Below are 14,499 nucleotides of genomic sequence, written 5' to 3' on the forward strand. Positions count from 1 at the left end.
AAGATATGAAAGAAATGATTTTGCAATCTCTTCATGCTGCTATAAGTTACAGCTTAATATTATGTCACTTTTCTTCCTTATTTAATACTCTAACACTGCTATGAGAAGGATAATTATTTCCTCTGTGGAACACATTTAATGTGCAAGTTGTTTTCAACAGTCCAGCACTCAGTCATGCCACTAAGAGGCATTAAAATTCCTCATGCAAAGCAGTTAAATAACATACCCACGTTTTCCTGCTTCTCGGTTTTCTAGGTTCTAAGTGTGGCTTGGAAGTTGGAACTGTATGCCACAAACGAGGCAAGCTTTTCTACAAGTATAACTAGTAGGCATTTAGTTATTCCTCATAAGGTTTTCACCTTTATCCCTTAAGGTTTCCAGAAGCAACGCGGGGAAAAAAAATAAAATTATGTATGTCTATTAGCCCAAGTATTTCTTCAGAATTAACTGAGGCTTATTTTGGCTGCCAACCCTGGGGAACAGAATCTGTGTTCACATGGAGGTCCCAGGTACCCATCAGTGACTGGTACTATCAGCTCTTGAACTCAGATACCCAATACCCTCCAACCTTGACTTGAAGGGGAGTCAGATACTCAAACAACTTCGTAGATTTGACCTTATCTTTAAAAAATACAATAGTACAATATAAAGAAGTTAACATGCAACTATAAAAGATCACTAGCCAATCCTCATCTTACCACTACTCTTGAACTACAAAAAAGGGGTATTTACATCTTTCAAAGAAGGGAGAAAACAAAACCTGTTAGCACAGCTATTTTTACAGGTCTCTACTAGATAGGAAGCCTTAGACCTTTTGGCAAGCGATACTGCTACTTACCAGGTCTCCAGCAGAACACAGTTATTAAGTGATACTTTAACCTTTTTCCACACTGACAGAATCACAATCTGAAGTTGTTTTGCCTTTTTCTTTTAAATGTTATTACAACTATGAGACCCAGATGCACCACATCTCAGCACAGGCAAAAAGTAATTTTAATGTCCTATTTAAATACACTGCTTCTAAGAGGTGTCAAGAAGCAATTTTAAAAGCAGCCTCAAAAGACTGTGCTACAATACACAGTTCATTGCTGCTAAAAATAACAGTAAAAGAAGAGGTTGTCCAAATTTAGTGTTTCCAGTTTAGCATCTTCACCTGACACACTAGGTTTACCAGATCCTTCAGAATCTAGATTTCTGATGTCAGTTAATGATTGTAAATAACATTTCTCACCTCACGTAGTTCACTTTCCTATACTAGCAGAGGTTTTGATTGGTCCCACAAACTCTGCTGCACAGGACAGGCAGCTTGATCGCACCACACACACTCATAGTTAAAACAGATGCAGGTAGCTTTTCAACTACTTTAAGATGAGAAGCCACTCAGTAAGAAAAGAGATAGTGAGAACACTGGGTAAGCAACAAAATGCCTGTAACAGTGACAGAGCTTGTAATACTCAAGACCGAGACAAGTCCGGAACAGGACAGACACCCAAGGCGCTAACAATACAGAGAGTTTTCCCCTACCTTTTGCTCAATCAGCAAAGGGAGAGGGGGAATCTGTTTTCAAAGAATTTGACAGAGAAACTAAGCAAGCCCTTTCTAGCATGTTTCAGGAGAACAGACTGGATCAGTCACCTGCAATCTACCACAGACACAGGATACAGATGCCTTCTCCAGCAGTAGTTACACAATACTCTTGTTTGTGCCTGCTTTTCAGTTCTAGAAAAAAACAAAACAAAACAGTACTAGGCCTTCTAGTAATCCTTCAAGCCCTGAAGGTACCTTCTCCTTTGAACAGGAGTCTATCCACTTGTCTGAGGCAACACAGCAGTTACTGAGACAGGTATAATGTTCCTCAGTGAATCTGTTCTACCAGTGTCTAGAGAAAGATCAAAATCAAGTATGTTAAATGCGTTATTCTGTAATACTTTCTCTGAAGCTGAGTGATACTGTTTCAGGGGGACACAGAATGCAGCACTGCGAACCATACAAACAAAAGCTATGAGGATAGTTAGAGCTCATTTTGCTGGCCTACCCATCAGGGATGAGGGGGGAAAAAAATAAAGCAAAGCTCATCCTTCATTTTCACCCCCTCCCACACAATATTTCTTTAGCAATCTCTCAAATGTCTGAGATGAAACACACTCCTATCATCACCCTGTATCATTTGTCAACATCCCACATACACAACAGGTATGAACAGCGATGCACTTTCAACACATTAAGAACCTGCAGCTTCCATTTGATATTGATGAGAAGGAAGAAAAGACTGCTTGGGAAGGGAACCAAGAAGCTGATCCAAATGCACAACTCTTGTATGCAGCAAGGCCAGTTATATACATGAGCAGAATCTGAAAACAGCTTAAGCTACGCAGAAAGCTGAATCACTGGGTAAAATTACTGGCATGATTTTTCACTCCCCAAATAGTCATTAGGTTAACATCACTGATTTGTTTGTCTTACAGCAAATATTAGCAGTAGAGTGACACACACGGTAACATAGCTAAGAAAAGTCTTTCTGCTTCACTGGTTTAGTCCCCAAAGACTTTGTCGTTTAGGCCAAGTCTCCAATTTCAAATACACTTTGTAAGCTTGAAGCATGAAACAATGCAAAAGAATGACTGCCTGGCTATTAGTCATAGTTAGAAGGATCATTCGCATGAAAATGTTCCTACAATTGTGGCTGGAAAGTGAATCTGCATGCAGTTACTCATCAGACAAGTGATCCAGAACCTAAAGTTTTAGCTAACAAGCTAAATGAAGTGCCTAAATGAAGCTGGCAGCAAGGGGGCTCTTAACAAAACTCAGAATAATCTTGAAAATACTGTTTTAAGCAACAGGATTTGCTCTATATTGGAGATGAGCAACCACCAACAGAAGTTTTGAGTGGCAAGTTTAGAGTACGGAAAGAAATCAATACACAGGCACCCAAACGCTATGCACTTACAACTGTACTTTGTACACCTGCACTCCTGTGCAGGCAGGAGCTCATTTGGTCACAAGACTCACCACCAAGAGAGCTCCAAAATCCTCATCCATAAGTTTTGAGGTACTGAGTCACACCATCAGCACTGAGGGAGAAACTTTAGTTTGGATTTATTAGCTATAAGATACTTCCAGCAGGTTAATCTATACGAATTGTGCTGCCTACATGCAAAGCTACTACCCACTCAAAGACAGTGGACATCTGTTCAGTCAGTGGTGCTGCCATCATCACCTTACTCCATTAATCAGCTGATATAGGTTAAACTGTCTTTCACAGCTCATCTTTATGCCTTGTGCTGTTGAAAGGCTTGTATGGTAGTCTCTACAGTCACTTGTATACCATAAGAAAACACAACAAGAATGATATTTAGTGTCTCCTATACAGCTGAGGCTGCAAGGCATTTCTGTTGAACTCATCAGGACTACCGGAGCAGTACTTGACTGCTAACTGAATCTTATCCTTTAAGAAGGTATAAAAAAATAGCATTGAGATGCTCTGCTTTTATCTTCTTCTATGAGACCTACATCAGAGTGATCTTCTCATGCTATTACAGCGTCTGTCTTCACACAGGGGTTGTTTCCAATAGAGTACAGAGCCCAGGTTACCACTCCACCTGCATGCCTAAGGGGAGTTTTGCAGAACACTTAATGATGAAAAGCCACCTAACTACCAATACACAAACTATCAACTGTACCCAACTGTTAGGAGAGAGTCCAAGCAAAAAAAGCTGCTTTTCTCACACAGCAGGCTACAAAGACCTAAAGTGCCATCCCTGACTACAGGGCAGCACTACTGATAAGACCCATTTGCTTTTGATTTCTTCTCCTGCTGAGGCCTCCTGCCATGTACACAGTCCAGAACAGCGACCACAGACACTAACCATAACATGGCTGGTTTTCACTCTGCTGCAGCTTGACAAGCAGCAGAAGCAGTACTGGCACTACCCAATTTAACGTTAAGGCTCTGGGTCAGCATCCACCGACTGCATAGGAAGTTTTCTGTTTGTGACAAATAGCTAAGGCTGGCAAAAAGCACAATGCTGCCTAGCATTTCAAGAGATCTCCCTCTAGCAATGAAAACCAGATTCCTGTAGTAAAGGATGGTACTTGCTCAGGAAAACCTCTTACACGTCCCAGCATGCACACACGCTTGTAAAGGAGGACAAAATGCACCAAACCACACAAACAGACAGAACCTGTCTACAAACCCACACAACGCTCCGTACTGACAGGAGTTGCTCCAAGAAGAGCTGCAGTACTAGAAGCACGAGTGATGCTATCTAAAAGTAGTTACTTTGATCTTCAGTTAAAGGGTTCTAGAAGTTGAACATGCTTGTGTGACACGGTACTTCATGTGAAAGCACCACCCGTGTAAAATCAAGTTACTGTCCGCTCAGCCGCGATTAACACGGATGCAGTAACACAGTACCTGTTCAATAGCACTGCCAATAGCTACTTGAACTAACCCTCGTTCCCAGGCATCTCCTGGCTGTTTTCTGCACGTAGTTTTGTTCTGCTACATCAAAGACTTTCTTTCAGCCCAGGAGCTCCGAAACAGCTTACCAGAGCGAGTAGGAGCCCTCTCCGGCCTGGCAGGGCAGCCCCGTTCCCAGCACGCCGGAGCTTCAGCGGCACCGCTGCGGTTCTCCGCCCGCGCCTGGAATCGCGCAGTTCGTTCCCGTAGCGGGAACCACTTTTTTAAGGCGACAGGCTCACGCGTCACAGCAGCTGCACTTCTCGCCTAAGGCAAAGGCGCGCTCAGACCCCCGCACCCGGAGCCACCGGCCGCCCGCAACTCCGCCGCGGGGACGGGGCTGCTGCAGGGAGGCGGCGGCGGAGGGAGGGCCACAGCGGGCACTCACGGCGCTTCCCGAAAGCCCGAGCCCCCCCCGACCCCCAGCTCCCACAGCTGCCTCAGCTCCTCAGCCCCGAGCCCAGCCTCACTTCGGGCCGCCCCCCCGCTCCGAGGGGGGGACGCAGCGACACCCCCAACCCCGAACACGCTCCCAGCGGCTGCGGAGGAGCGGCAGCGCCTGAGGCGCCCAGCGAAGCGGGGTCCCCCCGGGACGGGGGGGGCACGCACCCCCCTCAGGCAGCGCCGGCCCCGCAGGCCTCCCCGGCCCGGCCCTCACAGCCCCGCTGCGCCCCTCGCAGCCGGCTCTGGCTAAACTCAGGCGGGCGGGTGGGCGGCGCCGGCTCGGGAGCAGCCCGGGGAGAAGGGACAGCAAGAGACGCAATAACGGCAGCAACAAAGCAAACGCCGCAGCGGGAGGGCGCGTCTCCTGCCGTTCCCGTGTCGCTTTTCCCCTCCGCCCTCCCTCCGCGTCGCGGAAGAAAATACGCCCGGGGCCGGCGGGTGGGCTGACCCGCCGCCAGCCTCACCGCGCCGCTCCTCACCGCCCCGCTCCGCGCAGCTCTCCCCGCCCCCCCCGCTGTGCGATACGCACCGGCCCCGCACGTGACCGGCGGCGGCGCCTCGACAGCACGGGCCGCTCCCCCCCCGCCCCGCGCAGAGCGGGCGGCGCGGGCTCCCGGCGGGGCGGGGCTCCGCCCGCCTCGCCACGGCCACGCCCCCCTCGGCCCGGCCCACGGGGCTGGGGGCGGCGGCCGCTTCGGGCTCCCACCCCTGGGCGGGGTGGGCTGGTGGGCACCAGTGGGGCCGTGCCGGGGGCTCCCTACAGCCCGCCGGGGCCTGACCGTTTTCTGAGGGAAACGAGGCCATAGCGGGCGCAGCCGGCGGCGGCCGCCCTTCCCAGGAACGCCCCTGCGACCCCGCGGCGGCCCGGCAGATACCGCCCCGTTCACGCTCGGGTTCGCCTGTCGGCACAGCCCCAGCTCCCCCCTGCCCTGAGCGCACCCCAGCCCGCGCCTCCGCTGAGGGGAGCTACGAAAGGGGGACGGAACAGGCGGCGGGGACGTGGGGACACCGGTAGAGTACGAGGGGAAAAAAGGGTGACCCTGGAAATCACTTCAGTCTCGTATACAAATGAGGTGCAAGTAAAAGGAAATTGCAAATACATGCATCGCTCCTAATAACAGCATGCCCAAAAGCCCCAAGAGACCCAGAATTTTGGTACTACTGGAGACAAAAAGTGAAGTACTCCCTTGGTTCAGGGCCCTTTGGTCCACGACCTGTTCATCCTCCCCATCTGTTTGTCCTGCCCTTATTCTCCACTACATCTTTCACCTGAAGCCAATGGCCAGTACCTTGTTTTTCTGCCTTTAGCACCTGAGAGGGGTTTTGCATTTTGAAAGCTCTCACTGTGCCTTTGAAATCCTGCAGGGATTTATTAAGAGAGCAGGGAAACTTTGTAGTGTTGAGACATGACCGAGTCTGTGTCGTATGCAGAAAGAGTGCTGAAAAGGCGGGGCAGGAGCCACAGGTGCCATGAGAAACTATCTCAAAAGATTAGGATGAAACTTCTGTTCTGAAAGTGGGCAAGTTTAAACCTGAGCAATTCTTGTGAAACTCTTGAGACGGAAATAATGAAGCATGCTTCATTTTTCTGTATGGTCTATAGCTACATGTATTTTTAATGTTTTAGGAATGACGTACTAAAGAAGAAAAGGAACAGTTCCACACCTGCAGAGATAACACAAATTTACCGTGTTTGGACTTTTCCTGCTTTTCATTCTTTTAAATTAGTTTGTCATAGTTATGAGATTTCCTTCCAGGGATGCTTCAGCAATAAGTATATGCCATCTGAGAAGCTTCAGTGAAGGATCACATTGACTTTCTTTCCTTAGGAGCAGGTCTTCAAGTAGCTGTCCTTACTTTCAGAGCACTAGCTGTTTCATGCCCACACTCATATCTTTTCCTACGCTCTTGGCCACAGCTGTCAGTCTGTCTAAGCTTCTTTTCCCTTAGTTCTTCCTCTTGCTTCTGGCTTTGAGCCATCTTTCACAATGCCATAACTGCTCCAAGCAATCAAGCACCCCTCCCTTTTCCTATTTTGTATTATTTTTTACATACACAAATATTATATAAAAATATTTCTATTATTTTCTCATATTTACTATAATTTTTGTAATAAAATGAAAGTATCAGCATCCCCCTACTCTATAACCCATTGCAATACAGCACAGAGTAGCACAGAACTTTACTCTTCAGTCAGTCACTGTACTTCAGTTCCCTGTTCTGCACCAGGCAGTAGGGGCAATGAACTGAGAGGGACAGCCCAGGTTTTTTCTCTGAACCTCACCAAGAAAGGCCTGACAACAAATGACTTAATAAAGATACTGTTTTAAAAAGATGGAATAGAGAAGAGTAATACAGACAGCAAGTGAAATTTATGCCCCTTCAGATGCTGTGAACCCCACATTCCTGCAGCACTGGACTGACTCTGGATGGATTCCTCCCACGGCACGCTGCACAGATTCCATCTGTGGAGGGAAGCTCCTCTTTGGTCATTCGGGGTACTTTAATTTTTTTACAAGAAGACAGCTATTCATAAAGGATGTTCACATGAGAACTTCTTGCTGCACTTTTAGATAAAGGTAAGGCCACGCAGGTGGTGTAATCACCTGCACCAAGCAGGAGCTGCCTGCAGGCTCCTCTGTGACAAGGAGCTGGTGGAACTTATCCTGCAGGCAAGGGCTTTGCGTGCCACAACACAGGCCTGAAAGCAGGAGAGCACAGACCTGGGTCTGCTCAGGTTTACTGTGCTGTGGATCACTGACTCCTGGATGTACAGTGGTCATCTGGTCAGGATCACTACACTCCCCCTGCTTCCAGCATCTTCAAGGAATGTCTATTTTTCACCGATGTTTTGCCTCTTTGCACATCCTAGAGTAATATCCAGTGTGTTTTGGGCTTTGAAGTGTGGAAATGAGAAAAACAGCATTGCTGATATCAAGGGTTCTTTCTGTTTTGAGCATATCTTTTAGGTTTTTTTCATATTTTTCCTTTTTCAGATAACCTGCTGAAATTAGTGATGCAGAAAGCATGAAACGCTTCCCATGTTAGGGCTGAATGCACTGGCAAACAGCCTTGTACAGAACTCACTGAACTGTTCTGTCAATGATTTTCAAAGTATAGTATATTTGACATCCTCTCATATTCCAGCGTGGGGTGAAGGGGCAACTTGACTGCAGAATTTGAAGCTGTAAGGCCATAGCACCTCCTGAGGAGAAAGTTGTTTAGGGAGGGAGCTTCTCCTGGGTGTAGTGCATAATCAACTAGTTGAATTCATTGCTGCAGGCAACCAAACCCTATGACTATTAGTATTTCAGCTGGAAATTTTTAAATAATACCACTCTTCATTGCCTTTACTTGAAAAAAAACCCCACACTATTGTGTTGATGTCATCATCAGCAGCTACAGAAGCCAAGATGCTGATCATTTCTCATTTTGCAAGGTACGAGAAGACAAGTAGCACCTCCCTATACCCTTTTCTGCCTATGCACAGTTAACCTAGGTTGCTAGTGGTTTATTCAGGGCTGAACTAAGGAAGAAGTTTGGAAAACATTTCAGACTTGGAAAGGGCCAAGAATTACTGGGCATTTATATTGCTACCCCCCATGAAACATCACTATTTTATTTATGATACAACTCGTTATTGCACTGACAGTTTGTTTTCTTCCTCTTCAGGCTAGAGCATACTGGTCAAATTTGAGGTATACAATTTAACAAGGGAGTGTACACATGGAAATGATAAATGGAAGTAATAAATGATACACGACAGATTGCACGTATGTTTTCATGCAGTAAAATGTTTAATGACTGAGTGTTCATTAACTGACCAACAGTCATTTGTGAGCAACTAAAAATTTTTTCCTTAGTAGTTTGCATGCAGCCCTGGTGCACTTCTTGAGAAAGTTGCTCCTCAACTCTGGAAAGCAGTGCAGCAAGCACAGGCCCTTGTCATATTTCCGTACTGATTTTACTTACTAGGCTGGCAAAAGACAGGCACAGGAGAATTAATTAATGTGCTGACACTCTCAGCTGTAATTCCTGTGGATGTTCTCCCCCCTGGATTACCAAGAGCAACTTCCAGTGAGTGATGAAAGCAAATTTTCATGTTGTTCTGAACTGCCTGCAGTAGGAATTCTTACAGGTATGAGTCTGTTGCTGATATTTATTTCATACTTTGCAGGAAATAACCATTTAATGTGGTTAATTTGTAGATGGTGTGAGCTAGATTAACTGCAGATATTAGGAATACTTTTTGCTGCTCAAAGCAGTGCTAAAGCAAGCTCAGGCAGTTTCTGGAGGTATCCTCTAGCAGAAAAATAATCATATAATAGAGAAGAGCTCATTTTAACATGCTCTTTTTACCTGAATGCAGGTATGGCAAGAGGAAATGTGAGAATTCACTGATGCTGTTCTGCCAGGAGGCTCCTAAAACCTGCTAGCAGTTATTACTTTGTAGAAAAGCTTTTGGATTTCTCTAGCTCTACAGAAGACAACTGTACCCTGCTATAGCCAGCATACAACTGGGTAGTGGCTAAAAGAGAAGAAATGTTCTTAACCAGGGTGTAAGTCACCTGTACCAACGCTTCTCCTTAGTCTCACCAGACATGAAGTCTTAGACCAAGATTTAGGCTTGTTTAATGCACTTTTTTGTTCTTGTGATTGAATCGGTTTAGTTTGCTTTTGGTTCCAAAATGATAAATTAGCTGCACATGGAAAGCTTCTAACTACGAACCTTATAGCTATTTTTTGTCAGTTTAGACTGCAATCTATCAAAACACATCCCTGTGAAACTGAAATCAGCTGAACTGCTTTGTGCTTAAATGTATATATGCTCCTTATTGGATGTCCCAGATTGAGATTTATATGGGATGTAGAGTGGAACTGGACCATTAGAGAAAATTTTGTGTTTTGTTGGTAAGTTACTATCGCAAAATGCTCTCATTGAGCTATTATTAAGATAAAGCTACAGTACTGGTAGAGCCCCAGTAGAAGAAAATCCTGCTCTAAAACAGAATACAGAACTGAGGGCATTAATTGGTAGTACATGACATAACATTGTCCTTATTTGTTTTTAATCTTCCTCTTTTTTTATGAAAGAGAAGTTGCAAATAGACTATGCTGCTTGAACTCTTGTATGCAAAATCAAGCAGAGTTATTGATATTTTACTCCAATGTTTTAGTTCTTATATATTTCTTAGTTCTATATTTTTCTCTTATTAGTGATTCAATCCTGATTTATCCCTATGTTTACATACTGAGGCCCCATCAAAGTTAATAGTCAAAACCCCATCAGTTCTAGTGAAGTTAAATTTCACGATGTATGCTTTATGTGTGATTCTTAGTCACAAATCAGAATTCTTCACTCATATCAATTGTGGCATTTTAGTCCTAATCGGCATTTACTTTGTGCTGTCAAACTCTATACGGTCTTCTTAACATCATTTATGTAACACCTTGGTTTATTATGCAGATCTAAAGTTTCTAAGGTTTGGATCATGAAGTTAAAAAAATGGCTTGTGGAGATAAAAAAATTTGCAACAAATAAAGCTCACATGAGCTGAAGTTATACACAGGGAGAATGAGCGTTTTCAGCTAGTTCCTTTTTCTTTATGGTAATGTAAAAATGTAGCTATTTATCTCCCCCCTCAGGACAGATTTGGTAGTAGAATGTAAGTAGTATTTCATTACATCAAAAAGCATTTGGTTTTCTTTTTTTAATATTTTCTTTCAAAATTGTTGATAGCTTTTACATGTGTTGCATTTAAATAACATTCCTATTATTTATGCTTTCTGTGTAAATATTTCTTCATTAACTCTGTGATTAATATTTGTATCTGGTTTAAGCTTTTTGTGCTCTAGGATTGGATTCTGGTTCAAGAAAGGTAATTACCCAGTGTATTATCTTGCCCTGACAAGACAGAACAAAGAATTTGAATTCCTCATAGTGATTTGGCCACTTCCTGACCTTCAGGGTTTTCTTTCGCTTAATTGATTTGATTTGAGATTTAAATGTTTTCGTTTGCTATCTATAGTTCACAAAGACAGAACTGATGGACCAAAGGTTAGATTTAGTAACCATTTTAAATGTCAAAGTTCATGCACTGCTGTGAAGAGTATCAGCTTGGGAGATGGCTCACCATAAAGAACAATGAGGTTCAGTTATGTACTAAAAGAAGATCCCAAATATTTCAGTAAACTCTACTATGCTCTTATCTCTAGTTTGAAAGCTATGGATATTTATTTCATATCCTGCTTTAATAGAATGTTTATCTCAGACAAAGAAATTAATAGCTGTGCACCATATCAATTCATCCACTCTGTTATTAATTTAGTATATATAAATATGTTGGAGATTCATTAACAACATTTATTTCCATTTCAATTTAGTAAGACTTATCACAAATATAACTGACAATGAAAGGAAATTACAGAGTCCTCAGAAATCTGTCAGAGATGTCTACAGTCCATATAGTTTTTGTGATTTATTCTTTGCGTCTTTTTATCTGGTTCAGTTTCTTCCTGGCCCAATGGTAGGTTGCTGAAGTCCTTCATATCAATGCTTTTATATGGATTATAGACAACAGCAGTCATAAAAAATGTCCATAACAACTTTAAGTTATTTAATAACAAATAATGTGAATAGTCATGTAAACTCATTTGTTCAGCTAAGTCAAACTAGCAACTTAGAAACCACAAGCACTATATAGAGATTGCTATCAGAAGGTTAAAAAATATCTTGTAGTGTCATAGTTCTTTCTTTAAATTTATAAGGCAATTTAGTATTAGGACAAATAGATGCAGCACCATCTTTTCTAGGTCCTTGTAGATTAAAGCTTTCTGTTATGTTTCGGTCAGAAGGCAATTGTTTGAAAAAGCCTTTTCTCTCTCTGTCTTAATTGTAAGTGGAATATGTGACTTTGCCTGATAAAATGTGCATTTTTGTCATGTTCTGAGACTGGGTATATTCTTTTTATTATTGTTTCAAAAATAATTAAACCAACTCTGTCCATGACACTGAAGACAAAGCCTCACTGATCTTGACCTTTCAAGTTACCAAATATGGAACAACCTTTAGTATTTATAATCTCACAGCTGGAAAAGTATATATTTAGCTATATTGGTACTCAAACAACATCAGGATAGAGCTCTATTTTTTTTTTTCAATTACTACAGATTGGCTAAACTAAGAAAAAAAGAAGGTTTTTTTTCAAACTTCTATCCCTGTAATCTGAACGTGGGATTTAAGATTTTGGGCTCACATAGCATCAATAGTGTTGTTAATTATGTTCTGATATGCATATAAAAATATGTATGTTCTTAAATACTTCCAAATTGCAATTAATTAAAATTTCGGAGCCAAAATAGGAGCATGAATACGAAATATTTTCTTGAATCTAGGTCTAAAGGTGGAACCAAATTTTGCCTTCTTTACCATCTCTGTCATCTTTTTGCCCTCAAGTTAGGGTCGTAGTTTATTAAAATAGTGGCAATGTAATTTCCAGTAGAATGACAAGCCCAAGAATACATTCACATAAGCATCCTAGGAATTACTGCTTTCACAGCAATCTATCTCATTGTGCTGCCCCAAGACAAGATTAACTTTGTCCAAGACTAACCTCTCTTAGACCTTCCGGTGATGACGGCTCAATGAAGTCCTCAGTGCTTAGCTTTGCCTCATAACTATCTGAATCTTCCTTCCTGCAATGTAAGGTAACATGTTGCCTCATCAGCACATAGTGTTGTGCCCACCTTTGCAACAGCTTGTGTGTAAATAAGGATGATTGTCACACCACCACCCCTCTTCACTCAGGATGACTGACTTCACTGTTGACGAATTCTCTGTGGCATATGATTTGAATCTCTCAACCTTCAAAATTAAATCTTTGTACTTCACGTCTTTTCTACATCTGACAGGGAGAAAAATGTAGCCTCTGCAGCAATCTGTAGCATATTAAGGATGCCTACCTTTCTCAGACTTCTCTTTAAACTAACAAACTCCTCTCCACAGTCTTTTCAGAATTCAGGCTTTCTAGATTCATGACTGATTTCGTTGCTTTAATCCAGACTCTAGTTATGATACCAAGAACTTAAACAATTTAGTTAATATACCAGTAACGGGCCCCTTTGTATGAGCTCCATACCAACAAGATAAGCAAGCCTACATGCTGAAGAGCAACGCTTCCCCAATTCAGTACGCTTTGTACTGACAAGATAAGCAAGTCTGCATGTGTGGAGGCAGTCTCGCAATGTATACGTTAGGTTTCCTGGAAATAGGCAGGCATTTAACATATGCATTAGATTTCCTGGAAATAACCACGTACTTCTCGGGAATTATATAAATACTCATTTTTTTAATGTATGTAATGAGTGCGCCTTTGTCTTTCGGTATGCATGTTAGGTGGAGTGATCCTCTGTGCATCCAGCACTGCAGGAAAGAGAATGCCTGCTTCTGAATGCTACATTGGTGTTAAGAAGTTTATTCCCCATTTCAGTGACAGTTAGTTCACATCTTTCTTGAAGTGCAGTTCCAAAATTGGACACAGAATTCCAGCTGGGGTTTTAGCAGTCCATACAAAGTAGGATTACCTCACATGTCTTACATTACCTCAGATGTGTTTGGACATCCCAGCACAATAGCGCTCCCTTAAGCAAAACCACAACACTGTTGGCAAATGCTTAGCATGGGATTCACTCTGAACTCCCAGTATCTGCGGAACTGTGGTGTAACCAGTGGTTCTCTGTCCTGAATATATGTATTTGGTCATACAGTGGTGGAGTTTGTCTCTATTCTGTTGCATCCTGGTTTTTTGTTGTTTTTTCTTTTTTAGAATGTGTGTCCTGTTTGCCACAATCGTTCTGAACTCTAATCCTGTTCTCCGGAGCAGGTGCAGATTCTCCCAACTTCTGAGAAAGAGGAAAATAAAGTTTGCCTTGCATTCTTCACAACTATGTCGGTATAAAAACACATTTGAAGAAAACGTAGGAACTACGAACTCCAAAAAAGGTGACACCCATACTTTGCGCTCAAGCAAAAAGAGGTCTTTACTGATCAGCACTGTCTCTAAAATGGGTACATAAAACTTGTCAGTGTTAAATAAATGATCTGCATTTCTATAACTGTGTGGTGGTTTGACCTTGGCTAAATGCCAGGTACCCACCAAGTCGCTCTATCACTTCCCCCCCCTTCCCCTTTTTTCTCAACAGGGCAAAGAGGGGAAAGAAAATAACCAACCCTTGTGGGTAAAACAAAAGCAGTTTTAATATAAGCAAAGCGAAGCAAAGGTCTGCGTGGGGAAGCAAAAAAAAGAAAACAGATTTATTCTCTACTTCCCATGAACAGGCGATGTCGGGCCTTCTCAGGAAGCAGGGCTCCAATACGCGGAGTGGTGGCCTCGGAGGACCAAGGGTGACCCCACCCTCTTCCTCCTTTCTCCCAGCTTTATACTGAGCAGACGTCATAGGGTATGGAATATCCCTTTGGTCAGTTCGGGTCAGCTGTCCTGGTTGTGTCCCCTCCCAAGATCTTGCCCACCCCGTCCCACTGTGGGGGGGAAAATGTCGGAAAGAGCCTTGGTGCTGTGTAAGCACTACTCAGCAGT

General features: G+C 43.2%; 1 protein-coding gene and 1 long non-coding RNA gene across 5 annotated transcripts in view; both read right to left on the minus strand.

Annotated features, from left to right (window-relative positions):
* Positions 1-5,516, minus strand: part of OSBPL1A (oxysterol binding protein like 1A) — a 76,598-nt gene extending 71,082 nt beyond the window's left edge. The window contains exons 1-2 of one of the 3 annotated variants that reach the window (XM_074879686.1): positions 5,433-5,516; positions 4,549-4,726 (exon numbers count right to left, since the gene is read on the minus strand). The gene's annotated coding sequence lies outside the window, so the exon portion shown is untranslated. Of the gene's footprint in view, positions 1-4,548; positions 5,045-5,432 lie in introns of those variants that run through there. The other 2 variants (XM_074879698.1, XM_074879708.1) reach the window with 2 other exon arrangements.
* A 3,164-nt stretch (positions 5,517-8,680) lies between these two features.
* LOC141947972 (uncharacterized) lies at positions 8,681-14,415 on the minus strand. Of its 2 annotated transcripts, none has more exons than XR_012630324.1 (2): positions 12,517-14,415; positions 8,681-8,879 (listed from the first exon to the last, which is right to left on the minus strand). It is a non-coding gene; the product is annotated as an uncharacterized LOC141947972 (long non-coding RNA). The 2 variants fall into 2 exon arrangements; XR_012630322.1 differs by having other exon boundaries at positions 8,681-9,020.
* Positions 14,416-14,499: the final 84 nt, after the last annotated feature.

Source organism: Strix uralensis, chromosome 1, assembly GCF_047716275.1.
Source record: "Strix uralensis isolate ZFMK-TIS-50842 chromosome 1, bStrUra1, whole genome shotgun sequence".
NCBI classification, from domain to species: Eukaryota; Metazoa; Chordata; class Aves; order Strigiformes; family Strigidae; genus Strix; species Strix uralensis.